Raw genomic sequence first — 21347 nt, 5'->3', positions numbered from 1 at the left:
GGTCTTCAGCTTACAGATGGCAGATTGTAGGATTTATTAGCCTTAATAATTATGTGAGCCAATTCCTCATTATATGCATGTATTTCTTATTAGTTCTGGATCTCTGGAGAAACTTAACATTTTTAATTCATTAACTCCTTAGAGAATTTGATAAAAGCAATAAACCCTCTCCTAGTAAAATGTACTTTATCTTGAATACAATTTAAGCATATTTTATAATCCTAGAATCCTAACTCTAAAATACGAGAGTAGAAGATGGAGGCATAGGTAGACATGCTTTGCTTCCTTGCACAACCACAAAAAGAATTACAACTAAATCTCAAAACAAATAAAAATAACACTCAGAGCTGTCAGAAAATTGAACTGTATGGAAGTCTGAAACCAAGGATTTAAAGAAGCCACATTCATCAAGGTAGAAGAGGTAGAGATACAGAAAGAGGTGAAGAAGCAGTGTGGCATGCAGAAGCAGTGTGGCATGGAGAGGCGGCGGCAGTGGCAGAACAGGCACAATAGGTCCCATATTCACATGTGGTAGATAAAAATCAGTAGGGATACCTTGGGAGCAAGTGATTCCAGCCCCAGGCAAGACCGCACAGCCCAGGGTTCCAGCACCAGGAAGATAAGTCTTCCTAACTTCTGGCTGTAAAAACCAGTGAAGTTTGGGACAGCAGAATGAACTGCCTGATTTTCAAGGAACTCTGTTTAAAGGGCCTGCACAGTCTTAAAAATACATATAAACCCACCCACTCTGGAAATAAACACCAGGCCAACAGTTGGGAGGGTGCCTATCACACACAGGGAGTGGGTGAAGTGACTGGAAACAGGGTGAGTGCTGGGTAAACTCCAGTAAGCAGGCAGTAGCACAGTCCCCTCTCTGAACCAACCCTCTACACAGAGACACAGACTGGTGAAATGGGTTGTCCCACCCTCACGATCACCTAGGGCTCAGCCCCACACAATGTACAGGTACCTTTCTTTAGTAGACCATGCTACTAAGACAGGGAGTCTTACCACCTCTACCTAATACACAGACACAGACACAAGGAGACTGCCAAATTGAGGAGACAAAGAAATATGGCCCAAATGAAAGAGTGGAACAAATCCTCAGAAAAAGAACTAAATGAAATGGAGATAACCAACCCATCAGATGCAGAGTTCAAAACATTGGTGATAGGAATGCTCAAAGAACTCATTGAATACAGCAACGACATAAGAAAAAACAAAAAACAAGAAAAACCAACCCAGGCAGAAATGAAGGTTGCAAGAAGTGAAATAAACAAAAATCTACAGGGAACCAATAGTAGAGGGGATGAAGCTGAGAAACAAATCAGTGATTTGGAACATAAGGAAAAAATAAACATTCAACCAGAGCAGAAAGGAGAAACAAAAGTTCAAAAAAAACGAGGTAAGAAGAAGACTGGGACATCTCCAAAAGTGCCAACATCTGAATCACAGAGATGCCAGAAGGAGAAGAGGGAGAACAAGAAATTGAAAACTTATTTGAAAAAATAATGAAAGAAAATTTTATTAATTTTGTGAAGGAAATAGACATACAAATCCAGGAAGTACAAAGAGTCCCAAACAAGTTGGACCCAAAGAGCACCACACCAAGACACATCATAATTAAAATGCCAAAGATTAAAGATAAAGAGAGAATCTAAAAGCAGCAAGAGAAAAGCAGAGAGTTACCTACAAAGGAGTTCCCATAAGACTGTCAGCTGATTTCTCAAAAGAAACTTTGTAGGCAAGAAGAGACTGGCAAGAAGTGTTCAAAGTGATGAAAAGCAAAGACCTACAATCTAGATACTCTATCCAGAAAAGCTATCATTTAGAATGGAAGGGCAGATAAAGTGCTTCCCAGACAAGGTAAACCTGAAGGAGTTCATCATCACCAAGTCCTCATTACATGAAATGTTAAAGGAACTTATTTAAGGAAAAGAAGATCAAAACTAAGATCATTAAAAAGGCAACAAATTTACAACTGTCAACAACTGAATACAAAAAACAAAACTATGAAAATAATCAGAACAGGAACAGGATCATAGATATGGAAATCATTTGGAGGGTTATCAGCTGTGAGGGAGAAGGGAGAGAATAGGGGAAAAAGTGCAGGGATCAAAAAGCAAAATTGGTAGGTACAAAATAGACAAGGGGATGTTAAGATAGCATGGGAAATGGAGAAGCCAAAGAACTTATATTCATGACCCATGGACATGATGAATTAAGAGGGGACTGCTGGAGGGAAGGGGTACCAGGTGGAGGGGGGGCAAAAGGGGAAAAATTTGGACAACTGTAATAACATAATAAAATATACTTAATTATAAAAACAAAATACCAGGTTACAATCCCTATCTTACCCAGACAGTACCTGAAATCAAATACCCCCATCCTTATCTAATTAGGGATATTGCCTCTGAAGACTGAGCATAGGAGACTAGAGAATTGTCATGTTCTTTCCAAAAGGAACAGAGAACAATAGTAAATCCTGACACTGAACTCTACTGGTATAACCACCCAAAAATTATTTGGATGCATAGAGGTACAGATACAAGATTGTTATTCAAAACTAGAGCAGAATTCTAACAAAGCAACCTCATAATTGTTACATAAGAATGCCATGGAATGATTTGCTTTTGTTTGATTACCAGAACCACTCTTAGCAGCAGAAGAGTTAGGATTAGTTTGATTGGATTAGTTGGGTCTTACCCCGGAAGTCGGAAGTCGGGAGAGAGTGGATGGACAATACAGAAAACACTGTTGAAAGAACCACAAAGTCAACATACGTTCTCTCTGGCTAACCTGCAGCAGTTCTAGGTCATGCACTATTCACTGCAGGACCTCTGACCATGTGCTTTTAGACTTCATGACTCCACTGAGATGTCCACATCTCTAAAACAGTGATCATCATTTCTAAGGAACTCAATATCTGCACCTACTTTCAAGCACCTTTTCATTATTTCTCCTTTACATAAGGGTTTAATTTTTATCTAAAAATCTTAAAACTATATAATAAGTATATTTAGGTTTGCCTTATGACAACTTGAACAAAATTAAGTATTGAGCAAGACACATTTAAAACTGGATTGTTTTGTTTTGTAAGTTGGTTAATAGAAAAATGTGATTTGAATTATAGCTCTTCCAAGTATTCATCTAAACTGTGATGTTTTTGTTGTAAAGAGAAAGAATGTAATCTTTAATCCAAAAAAAAAGAAGTGCTTCTCAGTCCATTTATTTGAAATATTTAGTTTTTGTTTTTTGTCTACCATTCTACTTGACAGCTCTCAAAGTTAGAAAATCCAGGTTAAATAAATGATAACCTAAAAAGATATTGGTTTGAAAAGAGAATATTTGTTTAGATTGTTAACAAATCTAGATAGTAGAGGGTGAAAAGTAGACAACTATGAATACCTCAGACATCACAGACATACAAAGGATCACGCTAAAATACTATGAAAGATCATATGTCACCCAATTCAATAACCTAAAAGAAATGAATAAGTTCTTAGAATGGACAGCCTTCCTAGACCAAATCATTAAAAATTGCAAAATCTAAATAGACCAATTAGAAGTGAGGAAATTGAAACAACTATCAAAAACCTCCCAAAAACTAAAAGTCTAGGACCAGATGTCTTCACTAGTGAATTCTACCAAATATTCAAAGAAGATTTGAAACTATATTTCTCAAACTCCTCCAAAAAATTAAAGAAGAGGCATTATTTCCTAACACATTTTATGAGGTCAACATAACCCTGATACCAAAGCCTAGCAGTGATAACACAAAAAAGGGAACTACAGACCAATATCTCTGATGAACATGATGAACACAGATGCAAAAATCCTAAACAAAATACTAACAAATTCAATATAACAATATACTAAAAAATAATACATCTTGATTAAATGGGGTTCCTTCTAGGGGCACAATGATGGTTCAATATATGAAAATTGGTCAATGTGATACACCACATTAACAAAAGAAAGAATAAAAATTAATAGATTTGAAATATTTAGTTTTTGGTTTTTGTCTACCTTTCTACTTGGTAGCACTCAAAGTTTGAAAATCCAGGTGAAATAAGTGATAACCTAAAAAGATATTGGCTCAAAAAGAGAATATTTGTTTAGAATATTAACTACAGTAGATAGTGAAAAGTAAACAACTACTTTGATTAGATACAATGTTTGTGTGTGATTAAAACACTTAATAAGTGGGCATAGAAGGAAAGCACCTCAACATAATTAAGGCCATATATGATGAACCCTCAGCCAATATCATACTTAATGGTGAAAACTGAAAGCTTTTCCTCCAAAATCAGGAACAAAGCAAGAATTCCAACTCTCACCACTTTTATTCAACATAGTTCTGGAAGTCCTGGCCAGAGCAATCAGGTAAGAGAAACAAATAAAAAGCATTCAAATTGGGAAGGAAGAAGTAAAAGTGTCATTTTTTTCAGATAACATGATTCTGTATACAGAAAACCCTAAAAACTCCACAAAAACTTAGAAAAAATAAACAAATACAGTAAAGTTGTAAGATACAAAATTAATGTACAAAAATCTACTGTTTTCCTATATACTAACAATAAAACTTCTGAAAAAGGAACCAAGAAACTCAGTTCCTTTTGCAATTGCAACCAAAAGAATAAAATAATTAGGAATAAACAAAAGATGTGAAATACCTATATAGTGAAAACTACAAAGCATTATTAAAAGAGCTTGAAAAAGACACAATGAAATGGAAAGATATTGCATGTTCATGGCTTGAAAGACTCAACATAGTTAAAATGGCCATATTACCCAAGCAATATACAGATTAAATGTGATACCATCTAAATATCAATGTCATTTTTAAAGAAATAGAACAAAAATCCTTTATATTTTTATAGAACCACAAGAGACCCTGAATAACTAAAACAATCCTGAGAAAAAAGAAAAAAGTTGGAGATATCACATCACCTAACTTCATATTATATTATAATGCTATTATAATCAAAACAGCATGATTTTGCAGAAAAACAAACACAAGGTAAATGGAACAGAATTGAGAGCCCAGAAATAAAATCACATGTATATGGGCAGATATATAATCTTTGACAAAGGAACCAAAAACACACAGTGGAAAAAAGAAAACCTCTTCAACAAATGGTGCTAAGTGGAAAGCCACATACAAAAGAATAAAAGTAGACTACAGTCTGTCCCCATGTACAGAAATTAATTCAAAATGGGTCAAAGATCTAAATATAAGATCTGGAACAATAAATTATGTAGAAGAAAACATAGGTAATAAACTTATGGACCTTGATCATAGAGAACATGTTATAAATTTGACCCTAAAGGCAAGGGACACAAAGGCAAAAAATAAATGAGTGGGTCTATATCAAACTAAAAAGCTTCTGCACAGCAAAAGAAACTAACAGCAAACCTAAAAGGCAACCGACTAAATGGGAGGATATTTTCAAACAACAGCTCTGACAAAGTGTTAATATCTAAAATATATAAAGAACTCATAAAACTCTACACCAAACAATCTAATTAAAAAATGGGCAGAGAGCCTGAAAAGATACCTCTCCCAAGAAGACAAACACGTGGCCAACAGATATATGAAAAGATATTCAACTTCATTATCTATTAGGGAAATGCAAATTGATGAGATAGCAACTCACACCTGTTAGAATGGCTATTATCAACAAGGCAGGTAATAACAAGTATTGGAGAGGTTGTGGAGAAAAAGGAACACTCATTCACTTCTGGCGGGAATGCAGACTGGTACAGCCACTATGGAAGACAGTCTGGTGGTTTCTCAAAAAATTAAGAATAAAGTTATCATATGACCCAGGAATCCCTCTCTTGGGTATCTACCCCCAAAACTCAAAAATATGTATTTGCAAAGATAGATGCACCCCTACATTCATTGCAGCATTATTCACAGTGGCCAAGATATGGAGACAACCAAAGTGTCCTTTGATAAAGGATTGGATAAAGGAGATGTGGTACATATATGCAATGGAATACTACCCAGCCATAAGAAGAGATGAAATACTGCTATTTGTGACACTGTGGATGGACCTTGAGAATATCATTCTAAATGAAATAAGTCAATCAGAGAAAACTAAGACCATATGATTTCACTCATATGTGGGATATAACCCTGAAACTCATGGGCACAGACAGCAATGTGGTGATTACCAGATGGAATACAGTTTGACTTTGGGTACTGGGCACTCAGTGCAATAAGCATATCTTGTGTATCATAGTAATGAATGCTTGAAGCTTATATGATCTTATTAAGCAATGTCATCCCAATAAATTAATAAAAAAGAAGATAACAATAGGATATTTTGCAGAACTAGAACAAATATTTCAAAAATTTATATGGAATCACAAAGACCCTGAATAGCCACAGCAATCTTGAGAAAGAAGAACAAAATTGGAGGAATCATGCCACCTAATATCAAACTATACTATAAGACCATAACAATCAAAACAGCATGGTACTGGCATAAAAACAGACACATAGATCAATAGAACAGAATAGAGAGCCCAGGAATAAACCCACACCTTTATAGTCAATGAATATTTGATGAAGAAGGCAAAAACATACACTGGGTTAAAAACTGCCCATTCAATAAATGGTGTTGGGAAAATTAAACAGATATGTGCAAAAAATTAAAACTAGACCACCTCCCTATATCATGCATTAGAATAAACTCATAGTGGATTAAAACCTTAAATGTTAGGCTCAAAATCATAAAAAATCCTAGAAGAAATATAGGCAGTAAAATCTTAGACATTTCTCATAGCAATATTTTTTTGACATATTATCCCAGGCAAACCCACTGAATGGAAGAACGTATTTGCCAACAATACATCTGATAAGGAGTTAATGTCCAAAATATAAAAAGAACTCATACAACTCAACACCAGGAAGACAAACAATCCAACTAAAAAATGGGCAAAGGACCTGAATAGACCCCTCTCCAAGAAGGACATACAGATGGCCAATGGAGGTATGAAAAGATACTCAACATCATTAGGCATCAGAGAGATGCAAATTAAAACCACAATGAGATATCATTTCACACTTATCAGAATGTCTATCATCAATAAATCAACAAACAAGTGTTGGTTGAAGAAAAGGGAACCCTCATGCACTGTTAGTGGGAATGCAAATTGGTGCAGCGACTGTGGAAAGTGTATGGAGTTTGCTCAAAAAATATTAAAAATGGAACTGCCTTATGACTCATGATTCCACTTCCGGGAATATATTCAAAGAAACATGGAACACTAATTTAAAAGAATATATGCACCCCTATGTTTATTGCAGCATTATTTAGAATAGCTAAGATTTGGAAGCAGCCCAAGTGCTCATCAGTAGATGAGTGGATAAAAAAAGCTGTGTATATTTATACAATGGAATACTACTTGGTCATAAAAAGGAAGGAAATCTTACCATTTGTGACAGCATAGGTGGACCTGGAAAGCATTATGCTAAGTGAAATAAGCCAGTCAGGGATCAACAAGTACCATAGGATTTCACTTATATGTGGAATCTAATGAACAGGATGAATTATCAGGCAAAATCAAGACAGACCCATAGACAGAAAGCAGGCTGACAGCTGGTGGGGGTGGGGTGTGTAGGGGCCTGGGTGGAGAGGTGAATGGATTAAGAAAAAAAGAAAAAACTCATGGACATGGACAACAGTGTGGGGATTATGAGGAAAGGTGAGCAAGGAGGAGGAGGAAGGTATAGAGGGGATATGTGGTGATGGAAGGAGACTTCTTTTGGGGTAAACATACGAAACAGTGTACAGATGTTGTATTGTGGGCTGTGCACCTGAAACCTTATTTACTTTATATGTTTAGGACAACCCTGATGTCAAAATTGGACATACATGACATTTAAATAAGAGGAAATTACAATCCACTTAGAATATGGAGATACAAGTACATAAATATTAAGAAATGAAATCCAGTAGTTTTTAAGAAATACATGATAATTATATAGGTTTCATCTCATGAATGGAAAGGTGGTTCTACATCAGACTACCTATTAATCTAATTCACTATATTAACTAATGAAAAGAAGATCAAATTCTATCTTCAGTAATGAAAATGATTATTAAAAAATAGTCTTTAATAAAAGAATAGGGGGCAACATCCTTAAATCCCCAATAAACCTGGCAATAAAACATTAAAAGCCATTTCCTCTATAATTGACAAAAAGATGTGGAAAACCAGTGTCATGACACCATTCAATATTTTATGGAGGTTCTAATTATTGGAATAAATCAAGAAAAAAATCAAGTAAATTACCTGGAAAACTATTAGGACTTACAAAATTGATGACATCTACAATGATGTGTAAGAAATTGTAATGAATAAAACAATACCATTTACAATTAGCAGTTCATCTTTAAAATACCTAATAAAAAATGTTAGAATATATGAATAAAACTAAAAAAAAGTTTACAGTACATTTAAGGCATATATATGAGTAATATCCTGGATGAGAATATCTAACATTATAAACACATCAAATCTACTTCAAGTTTATTAATTAAATATAACACTAATCAAAATTCCATCAGAATTTTTGTTAGAAATATAAAGTTTCTTTTAAAAATCCCATGAAAGAGAAAAATGCACAAGAGCAACAAAAATATTTATGAAAAAGAAGAACAGCGGCAAGGCAGGTCTCCCCTGCCAGACAGGAAATCGTACCATAAAGCTGTAGTAAATACAACAGCGAGGCAGCGTCAGAGAAACAGAGCCAGCAGTCAATGAAACACAGGGAGGTATCCAAGACAGGCTCCAGAAAACATGCGGATTTAGTTTTGATACAGGCAGCACTTCAAATATGAGATAAAGCCTGGACAATTTAAAAAGAGCTACTGCATAATTTCCCACACATTCGAAAAACATAAAGCTAGAGTCACCACTATGAAGTCCATGCATTTATCAGCGATATATTTAAGAAAGAAAAAGATCCCTCTTAGAAGCATCTTGTCACTATATAAAAATAAGAAAACAAAATCACAAGAAAAAATGATAAATTGTTAGAAGGAAATATAGGAAAATGTCTTCAATTTGCAGGCCAGCACTCAATCCACCGAGCCACACCAGCCAGGGCTTGAAAATGTCTTTATAATATTAAGTTGAACTAGGCCTTCCTAAAGAAGACAAGTTTCTAGAGACACAAATTTAAATCAAGGAATCTACTTTAAAAAATTAATACAAAAGACAACATAGCAGAATTAAAATATGAGCAATAAGATCGAAAAAATATTTACAATATATTTAATAGGAAAAGGTTATTATCGATAATATATATAAGAGAACATAAAAATTAATAAGAAGCTCAAAATAGTTAAAAGATATAAATAATGTATAAACAATTCATAGAAGAACAGAAACAAATGAAAAGATTCTCAGTGCCATAGGTAATCAAGAAAATACAGATTAAAACCTTAAAATATAGGATAGCCATCCAACTGTTAAAATTAGAGAAAATGCTCATTTTAACTATCGCGTGAGGATGCACAAAAACACATTTCTATAAACTGTAGGTGAAAGCATATCTTGCTTTAGCTTTTCTGGAAGGCAATTGCCACTCTGTGTAACTGACAGAAAGTTCCTCTTATTTGGCCCATGCATTCTGTTTCTGGGATTCAAGTTTCCAGAAATATATATACTTAAATCTAGAAACACATGTACACAGGTGTTCCAGCATTGTTTCTTCACATGAAAAATGGGAAATAATCTAAATATTCAGCAAAACATAGTATTTCTGATACTAGTGAATACTACATAGCCTTTTAAAATCATCACAAAACATATAGTAGTATGATCCTATTTACAAATTTTTCACCACCTAAACATATGTGTGCTGGTGTAAATTCTTTGGAAAGCATTAGGAAGGATTTACCAAGTATTGACAGCCGAGATTACATCATAACTGTAAAAGATGGGAGTTGAATTTTTTATTTTCTTTATTTATTTCTATTTCATTTCAGGTTTTATAATAAAAGTATATTCATATATTTCAATATGAAGAATTTTAATCATACCACATAGACCAATGACAATGGATTCCCACCTCCCACCCTTTTCCACTTGAACCAATAGATATTCTTGACTACCTGGCAGGTGAACCAAAGTGGTTAATCCTCCTGTACATGATGGAATCATTCAGTGTGCGCTGAAGTACAGGATTAGATCCCCAGAGTGAAAAGGCAAGACACCAACTGAGAGAAGATAGTCACAAGGCATGCATTTGACCAAAGAATTGTATCCAGAATTAATTAAAAAGTTAAATGGAAAACTTATATAAATCAATAAGTTAGAATACGAAGTTAAAATGAAATGGCAGAAGCGCTTTTGGAAAGGTAAAGTAAGAATGTCAAAATGTTCTGAACTCCATAAGAGCAGTCAGAACACTGGCAATAATTGTCAAAAATAAACTTTTTCAGAACATTGGAAAATAACCATGGGTTTATAACAACCCAAGGAACATCTATTAAAGAAAAATTGTTTAATTTTGGTAAGAACAGTGAGCTTTGTGGCATTGTAATTCGCCCTATACCCCTCTCCCCAGTTCCACAGTAAACTTAAAAACTAAAAGCCTGTAATTACAATAACTGCAAAAGCCAGCAGCCCAGCAGCCACTGGGGAGATGGGGGTGGAACAAGTTTGGAGCTGCCCCAATAACCCTCTCCCCAGAGAACAGTTTCTATTTGACCTGTCTGGCCGCTCTCTAAGAAAATCCCATTCTCAAGGATTGCCTATATTTCACTAGCCTTAGAGCTTGCTCTATATAAGCAGCCTATCCCTAGGGTGTTTTTCGAAAACAATCAGTGGAAATCATTTAATACCACAATTATCTCAGGTGGAGATACAAGTTGGGATACGCAAGAGGCTGACTGAAAGACTTCAAAGGAAATGCATGGGAATGAGATGTCTACAAGGCACCTGGAGAAACATATTTCCATCCATCTAGAAGTTCACACTCCTGTGCATGGCTCTGCTCTTGCTCTGGGGTAAAAAAAAAAGGACTAATCTCTCACTTCTACCTGACTTTGTGCAAATAGGAAGTGAAGATTAAAGCAGAGTTGTGAATCACTGGAGCACTGAAGGTGTGCTATAACATATACCCTTGAGCGTTTGGCAAAAGCAAAGGCTTACTGGTTCAAAGCTTTTAAGGAAATTTCTGTTTAATCCTCAGGGAACTCAGCAGAGACTTCAGTGGAAACTCTGGAAATCAGGTCACCCTTCACTCACCCCCAAAATTTTGTCATCATTGTTGGTGGTTGTAGTCATTGCTTTTGCAGTTAGTTTGCTTACCAAGTTTTCTGAACTAATTCTGTAAGCCTGTATTCTTTGTTGCAGATATAAAAAAATAAAAATGATATAAAACATATATAATAAAAAGCAAAATGACAGACATAAATCCTACTTTATAATTATACTGAAAGAAAGTAAAACATCCCAATCATAAGGCAGATATTAGAATAATGAGTTTAAAATATATGATCCAAGCATATGTTGTCTACAAAAAACATGCTTTAAAGACTTAAAAGAAACAAAAAAATTAAAAACAAAGAATGAAACAACCTAGATTAGGCAAACAGGAACCAAAAGAGAGCTGGAATGACTCTACGCTAATATAAAACAAACTACCTTTTAAGATGAAGAATTGTTACTAGAGACAAAGAAGGACATTGTATAATGATAAAGGGGTCAATTCATTAAGGAGATATAAGAATTAAAACAACAGAATACCAAAATATAAGAAGCAAAAACTGAGAGGATTGAAGGGAGAAATAAACAATTCAAAAATATAACAGCTGAAGACTTTAACTGAGAGAAGAACTGGGCAAAAGATCAACAAGGAAATAGGACTTGAACAACAGACATGTTCCATCACTGTGAAGAAATGAAATTAGAAATCCGGAATATAAGGAACCAAAATCAGAAAAAAAATTGAGAAATTCACAAATATGTGGAAATTAAATAACACAGTCCTAAATAACCAAAGAAGAAATCAAAAGAGAAATTTTTAAAAAATATATTTTTAGTTAAATAAGATGTCAAAGTTCATGAGCTTAAAGGGAAATTTAAAGTTGTAAATATATACTTAAAAAGAAAAAATTCAAATCAATAATATAACCTTCTACCTTAAGACATTAGAAGGAAAAAAGGGCAAGGTAAACATCAAACAAGCAGAAATAAGGAGATAACAAATATTCTAGTAGAAATAGATAGAAAAATGGGAACAAAACCAACAAAACCAAATGTTGATGAACATTTACTTAGTCTGACCAAGGGGGAAAAAATTCACTCAAATTACTAAAATCAAGAATGAAAAAGAAGATATCATTACCCAGCTTACAGAAACTAAAAAGGTTGTAAAGAGATAGTATGAGTAATTCTATGCCAAAAAGTAGATAACCTAGTTGAAATAGACAAATTCCTAGAAAGCCCAAATTAACTTAAGAATAGAAAATAGCCTTGTCTGGTGTGGCTCAGTGGATTGAATGCGAGCCTGAGAACCAAAGGGTCACTGGTTCAATTCCCAGTCAGGGCACATGCCTGGATTGCAGGCCAGGTCACCAGTAAGGGCAAGCACAAGAGTCAATCACACATGGATGTTTCTCTCCCTCTCTTTCTCCCTCCCTTCCCCTCTCTCTAAAAATAAATAAAAATCCTTAAAAAAGAATAGAAAATAAAAATAAGCCTATAATAAGTAAAGAGATTACACTAATATTTAAAAACTTTTCCAAAAGACAAGCCTAGGACCAGATGGCTTCACTTGTGCATTAGTCAGGGTTCTCCAGAGAAAACAGAACCAATAGTGTGTGTGTAAAGAGGTTTATTATAAGAAATGATTCATACAGTTACAGAGATGGTCACATCCCAAGATTTACATTGTGAGTCAGCCAGCTGTAGACTTAACAGAGCTGATTTAGTTCCAGTCTAGTTTAAGACCCAGGAAGAACCAATGTTTTAGTTAGAAGGCAGTCAAACATGAAATAATTTTTTCTCTTATTTGGGGGAGGGTGAGACTTTTTGTTTGATTCAGGTCTTCAACTGATTGGATGAGGCCCATCCACATTAGGGAGTGTGATCTACTTTACTCAGCTTGCTGATTTAATTGTTAATCTCATTCTAAAATACCCTCACAGAAAGACCCAGGATAAATGTTTGACCAAATATCTGGATACACTGTGGCCCAGTAAAGACACGTAAATTTAATCATTACAACTGGTAAGTTCTACAAAATGTTTAAAGAGGAGTCAACACTAATCCTTTACAAACTCTTCCAGGAGAAGAGCTGAGTATATTATTTTTTACTTTATTCAATGAGACTAGTATTACCCTGATATCACAACCAGACAAAGACACCACAAGAAAAGAAAACTATAGACCAAAAAACCTTATAAATAAGATCCTCAAGAAAATATAAGCAAACATATAAAATTTTACATAATAAATATAAAATAAAAGCAACACATAAAAAGGATTATACACTATGACCAGATGAGACTAGAAGAAATGAAACTATCTCTATACATAGATTTTTTATATACAATAATGTGTCATCTATGTATAGAGATGGTTTCATTTCTTCCATTCTCATCTGGATTTGTCTGGATGTTTTCTTTTCTTTCCTCTTCTTTTCTTTTTTTTAAACAAAATACCTTTTATTATGAGTTACACAAAATCAAAGCTCAAACAAGAACGGCTTATAAGATCCACTGACACTGTATTTTAAAATAACACTATATTTTTTAAATCTGAGTTAGTATATTATTTGTCTTTAGTAATACCAAAAAAACCACCACATTAATACTTGATAGAATTTTGATGTCTAATGATCCCTGTATACCAAAAAGCATCCAATTAAAATATCAGTACAGCTTTCTTTCATCAAAGAAAATATTTTATTCAAGTTTCCAAAACAAATTTGAAGAGCTATGTTGGGATTGAATTGAAGAAAAAGGCCCAGTTAAAATGTGGAAACAAAGCTTTCATTTGGTAGAAGCTGAAATCAAGTATATATATTCTAATCAAAGATCTGTCCCATGTGGCATTTTTCGTTTTTAAAAGTCTACCAGGCCAAACCATTAGCCGCCTTCATGTCTTTTGCTTTGCTTTCCCCCTTCTTTTTCTCTAGCTTTGCCTTCAGCCCTTTTCTCTGCCGATGCTGGTCTATAAGACTCTTTTTGTTTCTCTTAGAATCAGTCTCCATTTTGATTAATTTAGGTTGCAGGTTTGTTCCCCAGTCCAGGCACATATGGGAGGCAACCAATAGATATTTCTCTCTCGCATCAATGTATCTCTCTCTCTTCCTCTCTTTTTCATCTTTCACCGCACAGTGTGTCTTTGCTTCAGAATGTTTGGGCACCACCACAGTTGCTATCTCTTAAACGTCTTTCATTAAAATGTCAGTATCTATTTTAAGAATACTCTTTAGTCTGCTAAGTTCCGTTGGGGCATTCTTTTTTCTCTCTTCAGCACACATCTTACTTTTCCACTTACTTCGTAAGCTTTTAGCTATGTTTTATCTGAAAAGGCTCACCGCTCACACTCCACACTTTCACAAAGACCAGAAGCCTCCTCCTTTTCCTTTTCCTTTTCCTTTTCCTTTTCCTTTTCCTTTTCCTTTCCTTTCCTTTCCTTTCCTTTCCTTTCCTTTCCTTTCCTTTCCTTTCCTTTCCTTTCCTTTCCTTTCCTTTCCTTTCCTTCCCTTCTCTTCCCTTCCCTTCCCTTCCCTTCCTTTCCCTTTCCTCTCCCTTTCCTTTCTTTTTCCTCTTCTTTTGACTAATTGCAGTGACTCAAATCTCTAATGAAATGTTGAATACAAGTGATAAGAGTGGATATCCTGTCTTGTTCCTGACCTGAAGAGGTGTGATGTTAGCTGTGGATTTTTCATAAATGGCTTGATGTATTTTTACATAATTGTGATATTTGTACAGTAAAACTCAAAATTTTGTTGAAAAAATTAAAAAGGACTTAAATAAATAGAAAGATATCCTATGTTTATGGGTAGGGAGTCTTAATACTAAGGTGGCAATATCCCCAAATGGACCTAAGATTCAACGCAATCTCTATCAAAATCCCAGCTGAATTAACAAACTGATCCTAAAGGTCTGACAGAAGTGCCAGGAATCTAGGAGCCAACGACACAATTTTGAAAAATTAGAGGAATTATACTTCCTTGTTTCAAAGCTGATACAATATCACAGTAATAAAAAAAATGTGGTACTAGTGTAAGGATAGATATATAAAGTAATGCAGTAGAATTGAGAATATGGGCCAATTAATTTTTGATAAAGACACTAAAAAAATTCAATAGTTTTTTTTTTTCAACAAATGGAATTAGGGCAGCCAACTGTATATCCACATGTAAAAAATAAAGTTGGATCCCTCATTACACCATATACTATAAAAATTATATCACAATGGATCATAGATTGTATATAAAACTAAAAACTTTAAAATTCTTACAAGAAAAAAAGTCAATTTTCAGACCTTGGATCACACAGTGCTTTCTTAGATATAGTACTCAAAGCACAGATAACAAAAGACTAAATAAATTGGACTACATAAAAATTAAAAACTTTTGTGCATTAAAGGACACTATCAGGTAAGTTGAAAAGACAACTTACAGGATGGGAGAAAAATATTTGCAAAACATTTATTTGTCAGAGGAATTCTATTGAAAATACATGGAAAAGTTTTATAACTCAACATTGGAAAAAAATAAGTTAAAAATAAACAATAAGTTTGAACAGACATTTTTTCCAAGAAGGTATACAAATAGCCAATAAACATATGAAAAGATTCTCAAATCATTAGGTTGCTGGGGAAATAAAAATGAAAATCACAATGAGGTATCAATTCACTCCCACAAGGACGGCAACAATTTCTAAAAAGAACAGGCAAAAAAGAGTGCTGATGAGTACATGGAGAACATGGAAACCTTATTCACTGATTGTGACATTTTAAAATAGTGCAGTTGCTTTGGGAAAACTCTGTGATAGTTCCTCAAAATGGTAAATATAGAATTACTATATGACCCAGCATTTTTTCCCCTGGGTATATACCCAAGAGAATTGAAAATATATGTTCTTTAAAAAACTTTTACACAAATGTCCATAGCAGTATTATTCACAACAGCCAACTAGAGGAAACAATCCAGATGGTCACTAACCAAGAATAGATATAAAGGAATGTGGTATAACTATATAATGGAATAGTATTCCACTATAAAAAGGAATGAAATACTGATACATACTAGAACATGGGTAAAATTTGAAAACATTATGTTAAGTGAAAAAACTTAACATAACAAAACTTAACATCTACTCATGAAGTATCACGTATTGTATGATTTTATTTATATGAAATATCTATGATAGGCAAATGCGTATAGACTGAAAACAGATTACTGGTTACTAGGGGTTAGGGATAGGAGTGAGGGAGATACGGAGTCAGAGCTTAATGGGAATAAAGTTTCTTTTTTGGGGTGGTGAAAATGTTCTGAAATAAGAAGATATCTTTGGTTGTAAAAGTCTATAAAACTCTAAAAACCAGTGAATTTATAAATCAATAGGGTGAAATTTAGATGTATCTCAATAAAATATTATTTCACAAAGAAATGGACAAAATTTTTACAGTCACTTTGGAAAAGAACACATCTAAATGGCAATAAGCACATGAGAAGATGCTCAACATCATTAGTCATTGAGAAAATGAAAATTAAGACTAAAAGATACCATTACATATCCACTAGAATAGTTAAAATGAAAAAGATTGACAACTCCCAATTTGGTAACCCAACATGAACCAACCGGAACTTTCATATATTGCTGGTCGGAGTTGGTACAAACACTTTTTAATACAAGTTAAAATTACATACTAAAACTAAGTATATGCCTACTTTAAGATTCAGTAATTCCATTTTGAAGTATATGTCCAAAAGAAACAAGTAGAAAACATCCACAAAAAGACATGTACAAAAATATCCAGAGTAGGTTATTATTGTTATTTTTTGGTACCCTATTTCCCCCACTCCCCAGCCCCAGGCAAGCACTTTCCTACTCTGTGTTTCTGAGTTTGACTTTTTTAAAAAATATTCTACATATAAGTGAAACTATAAAGTATTTGTCTTTCTTTATTTGGTTTATTTCACTTGGCATGATGCCCTCCAGTTTCATCCATGTTGTTGCAAATGACAGCATTTCCTTTTTTAACTGAATAATATTCTATTGTGTATGTGTAAATATCATTATGGTTTTGATTTGCATTCTCCTGGTGATTAGTAATGCTGAGCACCTCTTTATGTATCTGTTGACATTTTTTATGTCTTCTTTGGAAAAATGCTTATTCCAGTGCTTTGCCCATTTTTTAATTGGGTTATTTGATTTTTTGCTATTGAGTTATTTGCATGAGTTCCTAATATATTTTGGATATTAATCTCTTATTGGATATGTGGTTTGGAATTTTTTCCCAATCCATAGGTTGCCATAGCTTTTTAGTTTGATGTAGTCCTACTTGTTTATTTTTATCTTTATTGTTTGTAATTTAGGTATCAGATCCAAAAAATTATTGGTAAGATTAATGTCAAGGAGCTTAAACTCTGTTTTCCTCTCTGTGCTTATAGTTTCAGGTTATCTGTTCAAGTCTTAATTCATTTTGAGTTGGTTTTTGTGTAGGTATAAGAGAGGGGTCTGATTTCATTTTTGTGCATGTGATTGTCAGTTTTTCCAATACCATTTGTTGGAAAAAACTGTCCAGAAGGGTTAAACCATTCTTTTCTGATTTTTTGCCTCAAAGACAGAAATAAGAATTTGTTTTGTTAAGCTCTATCAGTTTTTTAAATATTGGAACAGTTTTATATTCTGTTTGAAATCTACTCTGCATTCCTAGCAAAGCACACTGGCGTGTTCTAGTCAGATGATGGACTGCTATTTTGCAGTGTGAGTGTGACATTGTTCTTGACCTTTTTTCCGGGGTCAAGTAATATAATAGATTTCTGGGTCTAAATGCTTATTTAAAGTAACATTGTTAATAGATAATTTACAGTAATATATAATTAGTAAAATTCACTTGTAAGAGTTTTGGTTCAGTAAGGATGACATAAAAGGTAATCCATTTGTCTGAGAGTTAATCCATTGTGGAGAAAAGTAATATTTTTTAAAAAATTGTTGTAAAAACGTAATATATTCTTAGAAGCATTACTGGCAAGTAAAATGAGGAATAAGAAGAAATGATAAGATAGGAATGCATCTAAAGCAATAGCACATAGAGAATTAGAAAAAGGATCTAATGACAGAATGTCAAACTAGCAAAAAAGCATATGAATATATAATCTCCTGAACACAATAAAATACTAATTCTCTCTTGTTTTTACTGATGTCATCTAAAAATATAGCAGTTTTCTTTAAAGTAGGTTATAGTTTCCATGAGTTTGTGCAAGTGCAGCAAACCTTGGCAGTTACAATATATCACACAGGTAGAATTTACCCCCTGGTAAAGTGAGACAAGTTCTCTGGGTCACATTTCAGGGAAGTGATTGAGCCTGTGGAAGATAGGAGCCTCTGGGATGATGCTGGCATTGACTTTTACTGAGTTTGAGATTGAATAAATCTCGTAGGTGCTGGGGGAGATGCTTTCTAAAGGATGAGGCAAAGGTTAGAAAATAGTAATGCTGCAAAGCTGATGAATCTTATTTCTAATGAAAAGAAAGGGAGCCACTACTTTTCCTATTTCAGCAGTGCAGAAAATACACTTAAGAATTCAAAAATGTTGAGTTCCTTCACTCAAAACATTAACGGTTGAATGTAAGTGCTCCACTTTACAGTGCTCTGGATGATTACCTACAGACATGGAATGCGCAATTTAAATGGCTGTATTTGTTTCTCCTAGCTCCCTGAACACGTACCACAGACTGTGTAACTTAAAACAACAGAAGTTGATCATCCCACAATTCTGGAGGCTTTAAGTCTGAAACCAAAGTGTCAGCAGAGCCAGGCTGTCCCTGAAGGAACTGAGGAAGATTCCTGCCTTGCCTCTTGCTGGCTTCTGGCGGCTCCCGGCAATCCTTGACTTGCAGCTTCATCTCCCCAGTTTCCATCTCCATCTTCTCATGGCCTTTTCACCTATGTCTCTGTATCTTCAAACCTCTCCTTTCTTATAAGGATTCCTATAAATGGATTTAGGGCACACTCTAATTCAACATGATTTCATCCTAATTATATCTCCAAAGGCCCAGTTTACACATTGGGTCACATTCATAGGTACCCAGGGTTAGGACTTTAACAATTTTTTTGGAGGGACACAATGACCACAGCTTCCATTACTATGTAGAAGGTACACAAAGTAGAATATAAACCTTGCCTTCAGGCAAGTTACATAATATGAAAGATGCAAGGCAGACATGGATACAATTTAAGTGCAATCATATGCATAAATAAGGAGAATTATCATTTTACAACTTGAAGAGATCTTTAAAATCATCAATCCAAGGCTATTGTTTTCCATATGAAGGAAAGTGTAGTAGTCATTTTTGTTTGTTATCATGTAGGATTTTTTAACTAAGATACTAAAAATAATCTAAGTGTTTGATCTTTTTCTTTTTCTTTGCTATATCCAGCAAGGTATTTTGCAGCCTAGAATTACAATACTATGAATAACTATTACTTTATGATTTTGTTTTTTTACACTTAAACTTCTGTGTAAACCACTATACAGAATATTAATTAATGTTTTTCTCCAAATTACCATTGTTCAATTAACTTGTTACTATGCAGACTATAAATACCATGATATTTTTCAATCTGTTTCTTTAATCTCTTTTTTTTCATGAATTTGTTTCTTACTGAGTCAGAATCTGTTTTAAGTTTCTGAGGTTTTACAATATATTGCAATTTATTTTATTTTATATATATTTTTAATTTTATTTTTGATTTTAGAGAGAAGGTAAGGGAGGGAGAGAAGTATTGATGTGAAAGGGAAACATTGATCAGTTGCCTTTCCTATGCACAATGATCTGGGACCAAACCAGCAATGCAGGCGTGTGCTGTGATCGGGAATTGGAACCAGTACTAGCGACCTTACAGCGTGCAGGATGACACCCAACCAGCTGAGCCACACCAAGTGGGCAATATGTTGCAATTTATGATGAAAAAAAGTACGCTCAATCTTCTTTTTCAATTATATTTTGGCTCATCTCAAGTTTTTCTTCAAGTAGAATTTTAGCAGCATTTAAAAAACATTTCTAAATAGATTTCATTTAGAATTATATTTGAGATGGCAGTATATTTACAGGATCTTGCTAAGGGGTGTCAGAGCCAGGTCAGGATAAGGAGGATGTTCTTATGGAGGGGAAATCTGGAATGGGGTGTCAGAGCCCAAGGAGGGTGAAGAGGGAAGCTTGGAGATCTGTTGCTTGGTATTGCGTGTCCAGCCTGAGTAGGGCCTGGTGCGCTTCTGCCAAGTGGAGTGGCAGCCCTCCTGAGAGGGCAGGGGAATCAGCAGCACGTGCTTCACGTCTATGATATTGTTGCCAAGGATGCATAACTTGAATTCAATTATGAAGAAACATCAGACAAGCCCAAATTCAGGGACATTCCACGAAACAGTTGGCCAATGGTCTTATGAAATATCAAGGTTGTGAAAGTCAAGGAAAGTATGGAAGAGACATGCCTAAATGCCATAATGACTCTGAACTGAATATACTTTTGCAATAAATTATTGAGAGAATTAATGATACTTGATTATGGGGTTTAATGATTAGTGGCAGTAATATAAGTAATATATCAATAATTTCTTGACTGCCATTATATGGAACATCATTGTTTGTAGAAAAGAACACACTAAAGATAGATGAGGGGGAAACAGAAAAGCAATGTGCTGTCAACTATTTCAGAAAAAATCAGATCATTGTATTGTACTTCCCATACTGTTTTATAACTAAGTGATTGCTTAAAAAACAATCTTTTAAACAGGACATAATTATGTACTGAAAATAATTTACAGACTAGAGAATTGAATGATTTCAAGATTGAATCTTCAGGAACATCTAATGTTTGTCCATTAATTCAAGTTTTTTTATTTTAATTGTCCAGGAAACTGTTGTTTCTTCTGTATTAGCCTTTGAATATTTCATTCTTAGGCATTTTTTACCTTATTTTTGCTATTGTGAATTTTTTTCTTTTTCTTTCTTTTTTTTTCGCTAGCACATAAGAAATCTCTTGAGATTTATGTTTACTTTGTATCTTTGGCACTCAGATTACATCTGACCTTTGATTAGTTCTATTATGTTTTGAGTTGTTTCTCTTGTATTT

General features: G+C 34.2%; 1 pseudogene; it reads right to left on the bottom strand.

Moving 5' to 3' along the window:
• Positions 1–14104: 14104 nt before the first annotated feature.
• On the bottom strand, positions 14105–19141 carry LOC129087690 (protein LLP homolog; annotated as a pseudogene).
• Between the last annotated feature and the right edge of the window lie 2206 nt (positions 19142–21347).

This window comes from Pteronotus mesoamericanus, unplaced genomic scaffold (assembly GCF_021234165.1).
Source record: "Pteronotus mesoamericanus isolate MK-2021 breed Mesoamerican mustached bat unplaced genomic scaffold, CSHL_Meso_final contig_130, whole genome shotgun sequence".
NCBI classification, from domain to species: Eukaryota; Metazoa; Chordata; class Mammalia; order Chiroptera; family Mormoopidae; genus Pteronotus; species Pteronotus mesoamericanus.
Note: the sequence above shows the minus strand (reverse complement) of the source record. Positions and strands in the feature narration are given on the sequence as shown.